The sequence below is a fragment of the Nomascus leucogenys genome, chromosome 14 (assembly GCF_006542625.1).
Source record: "Nomascus leucogenys isolate Asia chromosome 14, Asia_NLE_v1, whole genome shotgun sequence".
In the NCBI taxonomy this organism is placed as follows: Eukaryota; Metazoa; Chordata; class Mammalia; order Primates; family Hylobatidae; genus Nomascus; species Nomascus leucogenys.
Window position 1 is genome coordinate 20621377 of NC_044394.1, and position 17873 is coordinate 20639249.

The 17873-nt window shown below is 38.7% G+C and overlaps 1 long non-coding RNA gene across 1 annotated transcript in view; it reads right to left on the minus strand.

The window, feature by feature from the left end:
* The window catches only part of LOC105738573, an 84888-nt gene that overhangs the window by 51722 nt on the left and 15293 nt on the right, over window positions 1-17873 (minus strand). The window lies entirely within an intron of this gene.

Consider the following 17873-nt stretch of genomic DNA (forward strand, 5'->3'; position numbering starts at 1 on the left):
GGGTAAGAAACTCACTCCCGGAGTCTACCAAATTTGAGTGAACAGAATTGAGTATTCTATGTTTTTTCTTAATGGTTATCAACATTGAAAAAGTGTGGGTTGAGAAACTCCATAACCACACTCCAAACAACTAATCCTCCAAAATAAGGAAATTGCACATCATCTTGTATGTTTTTGCCAATTCTGTAGCTAAAATAAATGGTTTGGAAAGTTCTCAACTCTAACGCCTTTTTTTTTTTTTCTTAATGTAGTTTAATTAAACATGTGCAAGAACAACAAATTAATTTCTTTCTAAAAAATAGAGATTTTGATGAGTTGAACTTGTGCTTTATAAAATAAATTTCATTCAGAGCAAACACTCTTTCCCTTCCTCCCTGGCATAATCAATTCTAAAACATTAACAGGCCTAATAATAATAAAATCAATTAAATCAAGTGTGGTATAGCTCATGCTGCACTTCTGTAGAAGACAGTATATCAACTGAAACATAAAGGAGCTCACAAAGGCATTCCTTTCCACTAAGCACTACCAAAATGCTACATATTTTTTAAAGTACAAATTTATTTTTCTTGCATTTAAAATTTTTATATATTTAATGAAAAAATTTAGATATTAATGTAAAAATCATTAATTTGGAATACCATTTTTAGCACACAGTTCCTTAAAAAATGTAGAGAACATTTCCATAAACACAAATAAAAAAAGTAGCTTAGAATTAAAACGCTGAAAAAAGCTGAGATCTTTTTAGCAGAATTATTCCTAATTTTAATGTTTAGTTATTCTACTTGAAATAGTAATGTTTCTTTTTCCCAATTCTCCCAAATGCTGAAAAGTTATAAAATATTACTTCATGAGAATAATACTATATATACGTACTAGATATACTATAGCAAGTTATTATTTATTGTTTAGTAGTTAATAACATTGTCAAGAAGACACTGTGAAGAAGTATTATTAAATTAATCAATTACTGTATTCATACGAATGTGTACTTTTTTTTTACATTTTGCTGAATGTTCCATGTGTGCAGATTTTGCAGGGATTTGAGAGACCTTGTGCATAAACACCTGAAATGCTTTATGTGAAATAGTTTTTATAAATCGCACATCCAGAAGGTGATTTTGCTATTTAAAGTGACCAGGTGGTTTATTTGCAATGTGAAAACTGGCTAGACTCGTAAGTAATAGTTTCTAATATCACAAGGTTGAATTTTGTCCATCAGTTTTGCAAGACAACTTCAGCTGTATATATGCGTGAATGCATCTGAAAGAAGTCTCAATAGGTACTATTTGAGTTGGGGCTTTGCTCCTTCTCCTGGTTTCCCTCATCTGCCCTTCAGCCCAGGAGCGGCTGAGGAAGGAAGCTGCCTTTGCTGGCAGACAGGGTCCCTGTTGGTAAACACTTCTTCCACCAGTGTGCTTATGCCTGAAATCCTTTCTTAAGGTGGCAGGACACAACTTTCACTGCATTGAGAGAAGATTCAAAGAAAGGCAAATGCCCCAGGGAGAGGGAACACGTGGATCTAAATTAATCTTGCTGACAGTCATTCTGAAAGCAAAGAGAAGCAAAGGAGAGCAGGACGGGAGGCATCTCCAGATGGAGAAGAGGCGAAGACAGGGAGGCAAACTTGGTCTTCCTTAAGGTTTTACCTAAGGAGGGCTGCTTGAAGTGTCCATGCATAGCCTTGCTTTGCATAATGCCTGTGTAGACTTTCTTGATTGTCATTGTTATGCTTTTGATTTTCAGAATCTCAGAATCTCAGAGTTGGGGGAATGTTAAGGGGCAGTTAGTCCAACCCTTCCTTACAGAGATGAAGAAACAGACCCAGATAAGCCTACTCCGTGGTTTATCCAAAGCCTGATTTTTTTTTAAGCCCCGTCTTTTTGTCTGTAAAATACAGGCGATAATATTACAGACATCAGAGGATTTAATGAGCAATGTTGAAGCCTTTAGTACAAGTCCTGAGCACAGAGCAAGTGCTCAATAATTGTTCATTTTTGTTATCATCATCCATGGAGTTCAGAGCCAGATTTAGTGACAATTTATAGTAACTGTATTAGGTCTCATGGTTACTAATTTGTTTTCATTTCCTGTTCATAAATTTTTTCTTGTAAGGAGCTAATAGAAACAATTAACAACTACTGAAAATTTATAAAACAATTACCTGTATTCTACTTATCTTGATAAAATATGATGCATCTTGCAAATATTTTTCTTTTTTTCTAGATATGTACCTTTGTTTACATAGTTGGAATCATAATGTACTACAATTTTATATCCTGCTTTTCCTCTTGACATCGTACCAGAATTTTTCATGTGGCTACCAGTTCTTGGTGAATATCATTTTAAATGAGTAAATGTTCCATAATTTAATTAGCCATATCCTGATGACAGAGTTTGTTGGTTGCTTTCAGTTTTTCTGTTATAAATAATATTCCGGTGACCATTTTAGTACATATAACATTTTCTTCTTTGGGTGTTTTTTTAGGTAACATTTTCAGAAATTAGTTTACAAATTAGATTAGAACTTGTATATTTTTGTAGTATTTGCTACTTACTGCTAAATGATGGCCCCACTTTTCTATTTTTATTTAATTAACCTTATTTTATAAATGTCCTTTTAAAAATTATTATTATTTTGTAGTTACAGGATCTGGCTATATAGACCAGGCTGGTCTCAAACTCTTGGCCTCAGGCAATTCTCCTGCCTCAGCCTCCCAAAGTGTTGGGATTATAGGCATGGGTTACAGAGTCTGGCCTAATGTCTTTGGGCTTCTAATCTGTTTTTTTAAAGATGTGATTGTTTTCAAAGTCATAGGGATGAGTAATGGCAGACCCAAGACTTGAAGCCCTCTTTTTACTACACCATAATAATAATGCGAACGGGAAAAACTTCCCAACGTTAAGATGTGGAAGAATCATCCATTCCTCTGCATTCCTCTGCTGAGGTAGCAGAAACTGCAGAAGTCTAACAGTTGGGAGTTCTGAGTTCGAGTCCTGCTACCACTAATAATGAACTATAACATAGATTCATTGATTCTTGCCCATATTTCCTGGAGAGTCTGAGGTTTAGAGAATGCACCAAAGTGCTCTTGAAACAGTGTAAATCTGCACTGGAGAAGGGCAGTGTCTCACTCTCTGAATCCTGAGCACTGAGTTGCTCTAAGAAGCTGTAGCATAGAGCTTCTTAGACACGATCTTGTTACATTCTGGATCTCATTAAATTCTGTTTCAACAGATTTGGGGTGGGCCTGAGATTTTGCATTTTTAAAAAGCTCCCAAGTAATCCTGATGATGATGCTGGTCCAGGGACCATGCTTTTAGAAGCAGCCACCCTGAGTATCAGTGGTTGTTGAGTTGCATGGATGACTGTCCCCATGGTACAGAGCACCCTTAATCACAGAGCAATTTTAATCAGTGGATAAAGAATGGGGATTAACAGTAGTCAGCCAGATGCTCCCAAAGTGGTGTCTAATATGCAGGAGTATGCGAATATTGTGACCTGTTTGTGGAGGAAGTATTATGTGATCTGTTTCCTCTTTGATGCTAGAGATCCTCTGAACCTAGGAATGTCCCTTTTCCTGAGATGTGGGAGGAAGTGGAAAGCAGCCACCTGGAATAATAGAGTAATATGGAAAAGCACTGGCCTTTTATTATCATTTCCCTTATCTGAACACAAACCCAAGAGTGACCTTTTCCATTCTTATATTCTCAGAGATTCCAACCAAGGTCCCTTAAAAGCTGACCAAGAAAATTTGGCAGAAGCACCTTAGAAGCCATAATGCTTTGTGGCAAATCTTTCCAAACATCTGCTGCATGAAAAGGAGCAAGAATCCTGCAATGGTGAAGGGCAAGAGGGCAACTTGGAAGTGGGCTATCTTGGCACAGCTCTGTGGAGGCCCTTTTTCTGAGCACAGGCATCCCCAGGAGGCCCCAGCACCTGTTCTTACATATTCCTGCTGGCTTCTGTTGTTTGCAATTGCTGTCAAAAGCGTCCCAGGAGAGGGTCGGGACAAGGCTTGTCAGGGAACAAGAAAAGCTGGGAGTGTGGCGGTTGGTCTCACAAATGTGAGGATATACACCATCCCAGTAGGGACTCTCATTTCCCCTTTCACATCACCACACACCTGATGTCAAAAGGAAATCTTTTGAGTTTAGGAACTGTGGCAGAGAACAGTCTTTTGAAACTCAGGTGACATCGATAGCCTAGTTTCATTATTCTAAAATGAAATGCCACGAGTGGGATTTGGAACACAATCATTAGGTCCTCTGGAGTTATTGTCTAGAGAGATGGATGGTACATTTTAAGAAAGAAAGAATCCTAGGTTAGTAGTAGAAGAAAAGTAGTTTGTGTGTTAGGCCTCAGCTTTGAAAGCCTAGCTTTCAAGGAAACAGTCAAAGGGAGAATACGATAAATGTCCTTTTATTTTTGCTCTGAAGATATCCTTGATAGAATTGCTGCATATAGTTACTTCAGCTTGATAGTAGTTCTGCCCTTAATTGTCACCATAAGCTTGCATTTTAGGATGCTTGAACGGTTTTTAATGTAACAAAGACATGGCTTTTAACATTTTTTTGTTTTGTCTTATTATAAGCAGAAGAGAAGTAGGATTCTTTTGTCTCTTGTTTATTGGTCATCAAAGTCTCAGTTTAAAATTTAAAGTCAGAAAATAGCTTCTGAAATACAGAGAACTACTTTTCAGGGAATGTTTAGCCTGCAGATCTTATGTGACTAAAACTTAATACAATAAAAGGTGCATTTTTAATATGCCAAAAATATAGTGTTTGCAATTAAAAATCTCTGTCTTTCTTTAGCATGAACACTCCTTCTTCCTAACAGCTTAGCACAAAATGAAATTACAGTCTGGGTTTTGGAATAAACTTATTTATCAAAGACATAATCACTATTCTGGTCCTGAGTTTTCTTCACTCAAAATATTAATATTATTGACCAAATTGAGTTTTGATTGTGATAAAAAATGTCTGAGCCACTTTTTGAAGCTCTTAAAAATTTAAATTGCAGAAAAACAAGAATCCAAGCTGTCTGTCTTTGAAATGGTCTTCCTCTTTTGACCAAGTGTAATAATTAGGTTTTGTCTAAAATGATATTTATTATTTTAGTCCATTTAAAGTTCTATGTATAGTATAATGTAGAATAATCTTTTCCATAGATTTTTTTTTTTTTTTTTAGAAAATGATAAAATGATATTTTTAACATTAACTTCAGGTCATTTGGCTACCAAATAAATCATTATTTTCCTTTGTGGTTTTTAATTCTGTTGTATTCCTTATTACAATTATGGTCTTTTAAAGTAAATTGCAAGTATATGATTTTACAATGGCTACTAATTGTTAAACTAAAGGAACAAGAGTTTAAAAAGTGTTTTTCAAAACACTATGATTCACAAGTAAAGAAATCTGATTTTTAAAATGGCTAGTTTTAGCTGTTGCAGAATCTTGGAAAAGATCTATAATGCAAAATTCAGAAAAAGGATATCTGGTCACCTTCTCTCAACCAAGACAGCTGAAAATGCTTAGGATTAAAGCTGTCAACCTAAGGGCAGATGTATTTTCATTCACTTACACATAGAGGAATGCCTTCTGCCAGAGGAAATTCTACTAAGTGTTTTGTAAGCCCTCTTAATGAAGGACATTGCCTGCTTTGGCTATTCAGTGGGTGACATCTCTGCAAGCTTGGTTCTTACTCTGATAGTCTTACTTAGTAGTGAATGGGGGAACTCTCCAAGCTTAGGATGGCTAGAGGCATTGTCAGAGGAAAGGAAAAATTGCTGTTCTCATAAAGGGGACATAAATTGCAAGCTTTTCTTTCAACCCTTCAGTGTCCTACTCACCCTTTTCAAACTCAATAGTGGGATACTGACTCAAAGAGTAACACTGTCACTTCAGGGAAGGAACTGGGGCTGTGGGATTGTGAACTATCCCCTGATATCCAGTTCGTCCATATGTAGGAGCATCAGAGAGGCTGCTAGATAGAAGCCCAACTCTAGGGGAGAGGTGCCTTTGGTGTTGAATGTTAGCAAAGAAACATCTCTACATGGATATCCAGACAACTTTCAAATGAGCTTTTAAATTCTATTTTGGAGGGGCTCTGAAAAGAAAGAATTCTTTCTCTGGAGAAAAAAATTGCCCAAAGATAAACTCCAATGCAAACTGGACAAACCAAATTTAGTTTTTTTTAGGTAAAAGTAAAAATAACTGGCCAGGTGCGGTGGCTCATGCCTGTAATCCCAGCACTTTGGGAGGCCGAGGAGGGCGGATCACGAGGTCAGGAGATGGAAACCATCCTGGCTAACACGGTGAAACCCCGTCTCTACTAGAAATATAAAAAATTAGCCGGGCGTGGTGGCGGGCATCTGTAGTCCCAGCTACTCGGGAGGCTGAGGCAGGAGAATGGTGTGAACCCGGGAGGCGGAGCTTACAGTGAGCCGAGATCGTGTCACTGCACCCCAGCCTGGGTGACAGAGCGAGACTCTGTCTCAAAAAAAAAACAAAGTAAAAATAACTGTAACATTGCATTTCATAAACTTGTAGTTTTTAACATTCTGAAAGCGTACATATTCATTTTAAGCTCATGTAGTAATTTACAGAAATCTTGAAACATGTTCTGTCAGAGTAAAATGCTGTTTCACTGTATTTATTCAGCTTATAGAATGGACTTCTCTTACACTATATCCTTCCTGCATATTGTTTATTTGTATATGCTTTATGGGGTTAAGCACTTCTGGTACATTTTTCACATCAGACAACCTACGGAAGCTAGTGGAAGTATGGCACGATTAAGTTTATAGGTCATGAGATAAATTTACACAGAGAGGCAAGTTTCCAGCTTCAAGCAAATGACTTATCTGTAATTTGATGCAAGTAAAATGACTGACCTTTCAAATGTTTGTTGGGCTTCAAGTGTCCAGAACAATCGATATGTACATTATTGTTTATATTTTATGCTCCTGATCCCATTAATGTATGCCTGTGGAATGCTGGGACACCATTAGTTTCTGATACTTCTGAAGTATTGGGTGGCATTTATCAAACAGAAAGGCAGAACATATTGACTCGTGACAGTTTTTGCATTTCTTGAGCTCAATGTTTCATGAGCTGCTTATTCAGTTTTGGTGAGCAAGGCTTTTATTGCTCCAAAGCCTCCTCAATTAAATAATAATGAACCAATTTGTTTAAAATGAATCTTTAACTTGCAGACCGATTAATTTCTCCATTGTGAGCATGAGAAGTTGTGTTCTTAGGCAGGAGAGATCAGAGAAGTGCGGTGGAGTGGAATAATTGCTGGGTGTGTAAATTGTAAGAATGACTGGAGCTGTCTGTAATTGTGTGACTACAGACAGGTCTCTAAGTATTCCTGAACCTCTGGTTCCCCAGCTGTAAAAGGGGGTCAGGTGGACCAGATAATCACCAAGATCCCTTTTAGCTTGGACAGTCAATGGATAATGGAATATCAATAGACAAACACATGAGCAACATGCAGCCCTACCAGTAAGTGCAAGACTGAGAAGTGGGGAAATCCTTTGACCACTTTACCCCACAATTCAGAGAAAGATTTAAGGGAAATTTGTATTCTTTCCTATTTGCCTAGAGTATATTGGACTTATTCTGGGTCTCTGGAAGAAAGATATTTGGGAAGTATACACGTGCACGCACACACACACACACACACAAACACACACACACTACACGTAGGCCACTCTCTTTCTCTACTTTACTCCTTCCTATTCCATACACCTAATCCTCATCCCACGCAAAGGTGCTTAAATTAAAAAGTGCCACTGTTATAGGGGTGGAACAGGAACTCAGTTCTTCACTGAAGAGACAGGAAACAGTTACACACTTCTGTATTAATTAACTCTCCCTTTCTAGGGTTTTATTATTGGAGAGTCTAATGACTTAAAATTAACCATCCACGGTCCAATTAAAAATCATGAATTGATGAATTGCTTTCTAAATTCTCTGTTTTATTGACAAGTTGCTGCATCATTGAAGCTATAAGACATGTCATCCATTATTAACTTTGATGGCATTAAAACAGATAAATTAAATCTTTTAAGCAGAAACGAGTTCTCACAAAGACTGCTCTTCTAAAGTGCACACGGTCTCAGTTTTCTCTGAATTTCAGCCCACTTATTTGAGTCTATTCTTGTTTCACTTAGATTGTATTGATTGTTTAGTAAACATTAACTGATGATAGAGGCTTCTTAATATGAGCAGATAATAGATAATCAATGTGTAATGCAACTTAAGTGATAAAATACTTTTGCCAGGAATATACAATCTGCCATAAGGGCTGGAAATGCCTGCATTAAAAAAAATTAAACTGTACAATGAAAATTTTAGAAAGGAAACCTGTCTCTTCAATGTAGGAAAAGTTGAATTTACTCTCAAGACAATGACAATAGCAAATATATAAAAAATGCTATTTCTAAGGCACATTAAAGATATAAACGTATATTTAGAAATAAGTGTTCTTTAAACACTTACGGTTTGCATTAGGATAAGGGTAAAAGGCAATAATGAAAATATTATTAAAATACATTCAAAATTTGAACTCAATAATTGACTTATTACAGAGGCAAAACATTCTTACCTTGGCTTTTGCAAAATTCCTTATTCTTACTATTATTTACTTCTTCAATTGAAAACAACCTTTTGTTTCATAATCAGAATTTTCTAACATTGTAAGCATGAATTTACTGTTAACAGCCTCAGTATCTGCTGTGTAACACATGATAAGCTGGGGGTAAAAAGGACTTCCACAAGTTTTTAATACTTTAAATTAGACCCGCCCTTTATCCCACAATCTCTTTTGTGTGTCTCATTATTGATCAGTTATGCTGTTCTTTGAACCCTGGGAATTACCAGGATAGGGTTTTATTTGACTATTTGTCTCTTTAGCAAAATTGTTGCCATCTTTGACCTTTCAAAAATGTTTGTGACAAGGTGTTGCTGTTAATTGCACGCAGAAAGGAGTGAAAAGCCTCCCAGGTGAATCTCATATTTATCAGAATATGAGATTTCTTTTTTGGTAAAATCTGAGTCTTAAGAGGAGACAGGTTTTGGTTGTTGTTTTTACTTTAACATAGCAATGTAGCTTGAGAAGGTTACTATTTTCTAATTAGCAGACCCATTAACAGGATAAAGAAAGAAAGGATATGGCTTTATATAAAGTATATTGTAGCTCCACTGGCCTAGATCCATTTTTCACCTGTAGTGGAAATTCAGTTCAATAGAGATACAAAATTGCAGGACTGGAAAGGGCCTTAAAGATCATATAATCATATCAACAGATGCAGAAGAAGCTCTTAATTAATGTCAGACTCTGTTCTATACACGTATAGAAAGCACTTATTAATTCATTTAACCCTAGAGCAACCTTATGAGGCATGTACATTTTATTATTATTTCAATTTCCCTTTCTTTCACAGACAAGGGAATTGAGGCACAAAGAGGTGATGCAATTCCCTATAGCCAATTAGTGTCAGAGTAGGGAAATGAACCCAGGTGGTCTGTCCCCAGTAGATAGTCTCCTTTTTCCTTCATACTCTGCTTCCTGGTTACTGTGCCTATTTGATTTTCTTTGTAGCATTGTTTTGCTAGTTGAAATGATCCAACTCATTTTCTTCCCCTCACTTATTATCTGCCTATCACCCCTCTGCCACATTAGACTCTAAGGTCCGGGAGAGCAGGGACTCTTGCTCACTGCCTTTTCCACTCAGGTCTGGAGTAATGGTGCATGCAGTGGTTTCTTAATAAAACTTCAGTGAATGAATGAATGAATTTGAGAAAACGCAGTAGGGACAGTGAAAATGGAACAGGCTGTTGGGTTGGAGGATGGCTCCCTGGTGAATGTGGTAGGAGAATCTTCTTACCAGCCTGACTGATGAGAGTGGGAATAAGGGAATGGGGGCATCAAGTAGGCTCAGTTTTCAAGAAGGTTGACAGTAAGGAAAGCAGGGGCAGGAGAAATAGCAATTAAGGTTTTATGCTTTCATCAGAAAACCTAACAGGAACCTTCCTCTTTTGCAATGGAAGAATGCCCCCTTGCTCCTCTTTAATGATTATTATTATGTGAAGACCCATCTCTGGCTCATTTTCTCATCGATTTTATCTGCTTAAACACCAGAGTAATGGTTTGACCACAGAATTATCATCTGCCGTGATGCATTTCACCCGGTGTGCACTCCTGGGTAGTAATTTCCCAGGATCATCCTTGGGGGAGCAGGCCTTTCCTAGTCAATATCTGTGGAGTCAGAAAGCCTATAAAGTACCAGCAAATTGGCTTTGAATCCCAGGAAACACGTCCTCTGTCCTTTTCTAACCACTCTTTGAAGTTGCCTATAGCATTATAATTTCTTTTCCTGGACATTACACCAGGATAGAGAACATGGAAAGAAAGAGTCAGTGTGTTGACATGGGTGGCGCTGAACCACCCCATTGTGGTCTGTGTCCTGCGAGGCCAACCGGAAATATTTCCATGACATACTTCTGGTTCTTGATGTGTGCAGTAAGCAGCCCCTCACATCCCAATAGCATTTCCTACCATCCGAAGGAAGGTAATACGGAAATTTCACATTTAAAAGCTAAACCCCTTTAAGGTGGTTTTGGTTAGCTCTCCCTATGGTTTCTCTAATTAGGTTCTTGTATGAAATCGCAGTGGAAGGAACATCTTGTTTTTACAGAGACTCTATTTTGAAGCCAGATACTGCTACTATTTCAAGGAAGAAAATACCGCCTTCTTTTAAAATATAGCAAAACATGTTGCCTCTTTCTCAGCATCAATTACAAATCAAGATTCTTTTCTGAATTCTTTTTGTAATCTGTGTTCTCTTGTTCATAATTTAGAAATGTTAATAATTCAAGTAGGATTCTACTTGAATTGATAATACTGGCTAGTATTATCAACCAGACAATAAATATTAAGATTTAAAGTGCACATTTTGTACCATGACGTTACTTGGCCCAGTGTTTCTCAAAGGAGGTGCTTTAAGTATTTGGGGGACACAGACATTCCAGGATGTTGAGCTTCCTTGGTTCTGGGTCACAACTTCCAGTAGTACCTGCCAGTTATTGAATGACTCAAAACATCCTCATGTGTTTGCAATAGACCTGTAAGGGAAGGTAGTATTTCCCTTGGCCATGACCTGGCTCAGGGATCATAAACTCAAATGCTTATGATGCCAGAGGCCAGCCAGATAACATAAATTTGTTAACCTGCCTCAGTGTAAGGGAATTTGGAATGGTATGCCCTGTGCTTGCTGGAAAAATGTGCACGATTTGTTTGGAGGCATTCATGATCAAAGTTGTAATAAACACTGTGCTGGTCAGCAAAATTCTCCTTTCTGCCAAATTTGGCCCCCCAGCCATCAGGCTTCCACCGCAATCTAGCTCCTGTCTATCAGTCCAGCCCATCTGTCCACTCTCCACTTTGTACGCAATGATTTAGCTACACTGACTCAGCACATAGGAGGCTTGACTTAAATACTAGTTGAATAAATGAATAAATGAAAATTATTCTAGGCCTTTAACCAATTTATGAGAAGTTTATATGAGGAACATTGATAATTAAAATTTCCCCCTAGGCCACACCTGCTGTGGGTTTTTAGGTGGCATCCTGGGTTTCTTCTAAGTCCTCTCCTGGCATATGAATTGAGGCTTATCTTTATTTTCCTGCATCTGTTCCATTTGTCCAATAGTGCACTGGTTTTGATGCACAATAGGTGTAATTTAAACCTTAGATTGTAAAAACTTACCTCACAAACTCTCCTCACTGTGCTTTGCCCAGTAGTGTGCTGCTTTCTCAGAAATGTCAGGGAGCAGTGGCCTGAGATTCCTTTATACTAGCAATGTGCTCTATTCTAGTTCTTGGCAGGGGACAAGGAATTTCTCCCACCCCAGGCTGATCTGGCCTTATTGGTGCTAGAAAGTGATTTTAGTGGAACTAAGAACTCCTTCCATTTCAAAGTAAAGACTTCTCCGAGTATCCCCTAAATTCTACCTCCCTTTCTTCCTTCTCTCTCTCAAGTATTTTAACCTGTTCCCGTGGGTTGGAACGCTCCATGAAAAACATATTTTGCTGATTTTTCACCCTCTTCTTGTGATCTTATTTGGCCATATAACCCCCAAGCAGAGCAGGAAATGTGGCATTCAAAGGTAACAGAGTAAACTTCTTCTCTGTACCCAGGGGCTTAAGCAACTCGGTTTCCAGAAGTTTATGTAGAAAATCTTTTTACTAATGGGTCAAAGATTCCCAGATGCTCACAACATACCGTTTTTTCCCTTGATATTATTATTTCATGAGACTGTTTTAAACATAAAGAAATGTTGTTAATTCATACACCATTTTTTGTCCTTTCCCTTGCACAGTCTGCATGTATTGGTTTCGTTGGTTTTGAAGGAGAACACACACTTGACCAGCCACTTGGTTTCCCACAGCCAATATGCACATGTCCAGGGTGTTCCCCTGTGATTTTCAAGGCCTGGTTTTCTTCTGATAAGGTCAGAAACACACACAGCTTATCCACATCTGCTGTGTTCCTTGAGGTCAATCAAAATATTTTTCCTTCTGGGACTAATGGGAATCTCCCAGAGAGAAACAATTATTGCACGTGAAAAATCTATTGATTTACATTGCATGGTTCACCTATTATTTAGGGTTCAGGGACACTTTTTGAAACTGGGAGAGCAATTCAGGGGATTCAGAATGAGAAGATACTAGTGAATACATTCATGCCATACGTTTCTGAGTATTTGCTGCTACTGCTATTGGAAGTGCAGAATGCTGAATTCAATTGCCACAAATTGTCAAGAATGTAAATCATCCAGCATTACCGACTTCATTGGTTGAATTATAAATCCACGATAATAGTGTTGGGCACAATCACAGATTAAAAAACGATGAACAGAATTGTGAGTGTTCCCATTTGTGTGATTTCCCACTTCTCTTTTTTCTTTGCTTTAAATGTGAGGCCCATTTTCTATGGCTCCTGATGCTGATTTGGATGGAAACAAGGAGCAGATGATTCCATGTTCAGAAGGCAAGAGCACTGGGTTTCCAGTTATTTCCAGGGGTTTACTTCTCATGTGGTCCATGTTGAAATTTTCAAAAGAAATGTGGGACCATGACAATACACTGTGTTGTCATCTGGATCCAGGAATCAAACAAATATTTAAAAGCTTTCAATAAACTATCTACCCTTTGGCTCTTTGTTTCAATGTATTTTTGTCACAAAATATGTTTTCCACAGTTGCAAGCCAATTAACTGGACTCCTAGTCCATTAACCCTCCTTTAGGAATTAGACGACCTGCATCTAAATCCCAGTCGCAACCCTTATCAGCTGTCTATCTCTTTGTTCTGGGTTTATACCCATGGAATATGACAGATACTAAGCATCTCATGATCATCTTGTGAAAAATAAATAGAATAACTCACAAAATATCTAGTATAATTGACACTCCACATTAAACAAACAGTCAAATTTGTATTTTTACATTCTGGAGAGTCTAATAAGTAATGAAGTAACCTAAACACTGAATAAGATGCTGAATTATAATTTTCTTAGGAAAGTATTTGGATGCAAGTTTTTTTTTTTTTTTTTTTTTTTTTTGAGACAGAGTTTCACTCTGTTGCCCAGGCTGGAGTGCAGTGGTACGATCTTGGCTCACTGCAAGCTCTGCCTCCTGGGTTCACGCCATTCTCCTGCCTCAGCCTCCCGAGTAGCTGGGACCACAGATACCCGCCGCCATGCCCAGCTAATTTTTTTTTGTATTTTTTAGTAGAGATGGGGTTTCATCATGTTAGCCAGAATGGTCTCGATCTCCTACCTCGTGATCCGCCCGCCTCGGCCTCCCAAAGTGCTGGGATTACAAGCGTGAGCCACCGCACCCGGCCAGCTTTTTTAAAAATAGAGATATTTTCTGCAGGCTTAAGAGATGGAAACTTGAAGGTTGTTATTCCTTTTGGGTATAGGACTAAGGCAATTCTCTAAAGATTTTGTACTGGAATCTTTATTTCAGTGCCCTTATACTTTTACATCCACTGAGGCAGTCAATAGAATATGCGTTAATTGGTAGCCTTAGTCTTATCATCCGTGAAACTGGGTTAGTAATTGTGACGATATCATAGGATTTGGTGATGACTGGATGAGATAAAATATATAAGGAGCTTTGCATAGTGCCTGCCACAAACTAAGTATTCAATAAATAGTCAATTAATAGTATTATCATTATTTATAAAGATCCTATCACAGAAGTTGCTACATTTCCATAGGGAGATTGAAAAGGATGGGACATATTATATCCAAGCTCATTCTAGCTATACAGTATACACTTCTGTAATTTTGATAAATCTAAGATAGTAGAACAGTACTGAAGACTCCATTTTTGACTTGGATAATTCTGAATGGCATTTCTCATATAGGGAAATTCACATTTTAAAATCTCAAAATGGTAAAAAGCCCCAAGACAAACACTAAGTAGCGTCTAGCTATTTCTCCCTTCGCATGGGTATAATTTTATGACAACATGCTTTTCAGCTGCAGAGACCTTCAAATCTATTTTAGAGTTATTCTGTTTTTTTCCCTAGAAAAATAATAAACACAAATGGTAATAAATGAATCAGTATGATTTTTTTCCTCCTGATTAGAGAGCATAATGGCCTCAGTTGTTTGCAAGGCAAAAGTGCTGATGCAGGGAGGCCTAATTGATTCGAACAATATACGGTCTGGCTTAATGCTTTAGGTCAAATCCTTGGAAAATTATACATTCTTTATGCAAAATTAATTGTGTTGCAAGCATCTTTCCCATCAAATGCCTTTTTTTTTTCTTTTGCCCATTTGGCTCCAACTTTGACTTGCAGGGATGAGTCATGGGTAGCATTGTCACATAGATTCAGATGGTGTTTGTGGGCAGGAATTAAGTTATGACTATTATTCTCCTTGTTATTTTTACATTTTGTCGGTGTCTGCTTTTGCCATTAGAACAGCTCAGCATTTCTCTTTCTTCTATTTTGGGAGTCTGCAGGTTGTGGTTTGGTCCTATTGTGGGATAGGTTTTTTCCTCTCTGGCTGACAGACATTCTCACCATGTGCTTGGGCTGCCTGGTGGATGGTATTAGGCTTATGCTCAACCTGGTCTTATAGTTCCATGGCCCTCAGAGAGGCTAGAGATACCTTCACTCGAAGTGGCATACTTCCCATGATATGCTCTCCCCTGTAGTTTCTTGTCCTTGCACCTTTCTGCACTGGGTTCGGCTGTTTAGATGTGGCTGAGTGAGGAGCAGGCCCTTTGCTCCTCCCTTTCTCCTCTGAAGCTCTCAGAGTCTAGGCCAGTTCATTGTTGATGCGCTGACAGGTGGGGGCTTTCTGGCCTAGAATTGACTGGTCATGACAAGTAGGTGGATGTGAGGATTGAGGGAGATGGGGGACTTTGAACATGACTCTCAGGTTTATAGATTGGGCCAGTGGGTGGCTAGGGCTGGCGATAACTAAGATAAATAATGGGAAGTAGTTTTGGTTGGAAAAATGGTAAGCCCAGTTTTGGAGGTGAGTTGGCTCTGCCTTCAGAGCATCCTTCAGGTGGGGATGCATGTGTGGGCTGTTGTGAATGAGCATCTGCAGCTCAGCATCTGTCAGGCATAGGAGAATGGAGGCTCGAAGGGAGGCTCTGCTCCTTAAAGCCACTTTTAAAATTGCAGTGCTGAATACATCTGGCTCCCCAAAACTGCTGATGTTGTTGAATATACCAGATGTCTCAGAATTTTGAAGAGCAGGAATCAGGGTAATGCATTCCAAAACTCAGCAGCACATCTGCGTATTACAACCATATGTAGAAGAAAGGTGCCTGCAGGATGGAAGTCTCCCAAATGCAAAGCAGGATAGGTGAGCCTGAGTCATTTCACGTATGGGGCTGGCATGAGGCACTCAGAGTGGTTTGTGCAATTCCCTTCAAGACCTTTCATTCAACTCAAGCTTAAATACAACACAATATATTAATATTAATTAAACTATAGAGTTAGTTATCCTAATTGCCATCAACATACATTTATCAGAATTCTCCTATTTTGGGGTTTACTCAGGTTTGTCACTTTTCTCGGTTACCACTGAGGTCCAGTTGTGAAGGTTTAAGAGTGATTTTCTCTGAAAATCTCATTCCCTTACATCAAACATTGTGTGGTGAAGTGAATATTTCGCTGTTGGTTAGTGTGATAGCAAAAAACTTTAAAAGGAACTTTTACAAACCAATTTTACATATGTGTCTTTATTGTTAGCCTTCATCTTTAGGGCATGGACCTTGGGATTTTATTTTCTCTGTAAAACTTTTTACCATTCCTCTGGTTAAAAGAGGGAAAAGCTAAAACCCACATATTTAGAGATGTGTACAGACTGGGTTGGGGGCTCTTGATCATAAGCCTGAGAATTGAGAACACTGCAGTGAACTCTCTGGGACATTCAAGAATAAAAGAAAAATGCTGAAGGAATCTAGCAATGCTGGCATTGCATAGAAAACATTTTTTGAAAACAAACGTGCTAGGAGGGGCTTTGAGAAATCCTCTTGGTGCTTCCTTTCTTTGGCAGCTGAAGTAGTATTGTCCTCATTGTACAGTTGAGGAACTGAATCCTGGAGAGCTTCAGAGAGAGCTTTGGTGACTTGGCTAACGTGCAGCACAGAAAATGCAGTGGAGACTAATGGAACACAAATGTTGGTCCACCGTTCTCACCACCACCTTACTCTGCCACCACTAGAAGGCCATTGTCAGCAGAAGGAGAACGTGAGCTTCCTTAGCTCTCTCTAGAGTTTGAAACTCCTGGAGGTTGAGCACCCATGACATTTCCGAAGGACTTCATTTTTCATACTTGTGGCCCCATATCAAGCGCAGCAGAAACACAACAGTGGACACTGGTTAAGAACTCAGCACTGGAGTCAGATAGTCCAGGGTTGAATGCCTTCTCTGCTACCTACCGGTTTTATGACCTTGGGCAAGATACTAATGTCTCTAACACTCAGTTTATTTATCTGAAAAGTGGGGACAGTATAACTATTTGATTTTGTTGTCAAGATTAAATGTGTGATCATCCCTGTAAACCACACAGCACATGATGTCTAGAAGCATCGACCACTGTGGTTGTTGTCAGCTCACCGCCAAAGGGTGGTGAAAGTGAGTGCTTACTCACAGTCGTTCGACTTGTGTCTCACAATATTGAACACGCTTACGCACATCTCAGGCCTTTTTGCTCCGTGTTTTCCTTTCCACATCCCAAGCCGTTGCTAACAATTTACACAATGTGAAGGAAGCAAAGCCCCTTTCCTTTGTCTCTTCACCTATTTCTTTCACCTTCTCTGTCCCTCTTTGGAGACACTGAGTGAGGATATCCTCACATTCGTGCTTGTGTCTCTGGCACTGCCCACTCTGCCTATTCAGGCTCCCACTCCCTGGACCCTTTACTTTCTTTTCAGCCAATCAGAATTTACCCTTTGCTGCCTTTTACCCAGAGGGTATAGATTCCTGGTCTGCAGGTTGCTTCCAGCCTCAGAAGTATTGTCTTTGACTGGCACAATGTTTAATTTTTTTAAAAAAAGTATTAGTTACTTAGTTTTAAAAATCAGGAAATTTCATACCCACACACACACTGAGAAATGGTGTGTGTCTTTGGGCCGTACCTTTCCTAATGGCAGTCACTAGCTGAATAGCAGCTGTCCTCTCCAGACAGGCATGTGCTGCTCCAGTTCACCATAATCCTCACCCATCACGCCTTGTACCAGGCTGCCATATTATTTGCGTTCCTGTCTGGACCCTATAATCATTTACTTTTGTGACCTAATAAATTTAAATCCCAAAAGGTAGTAATTG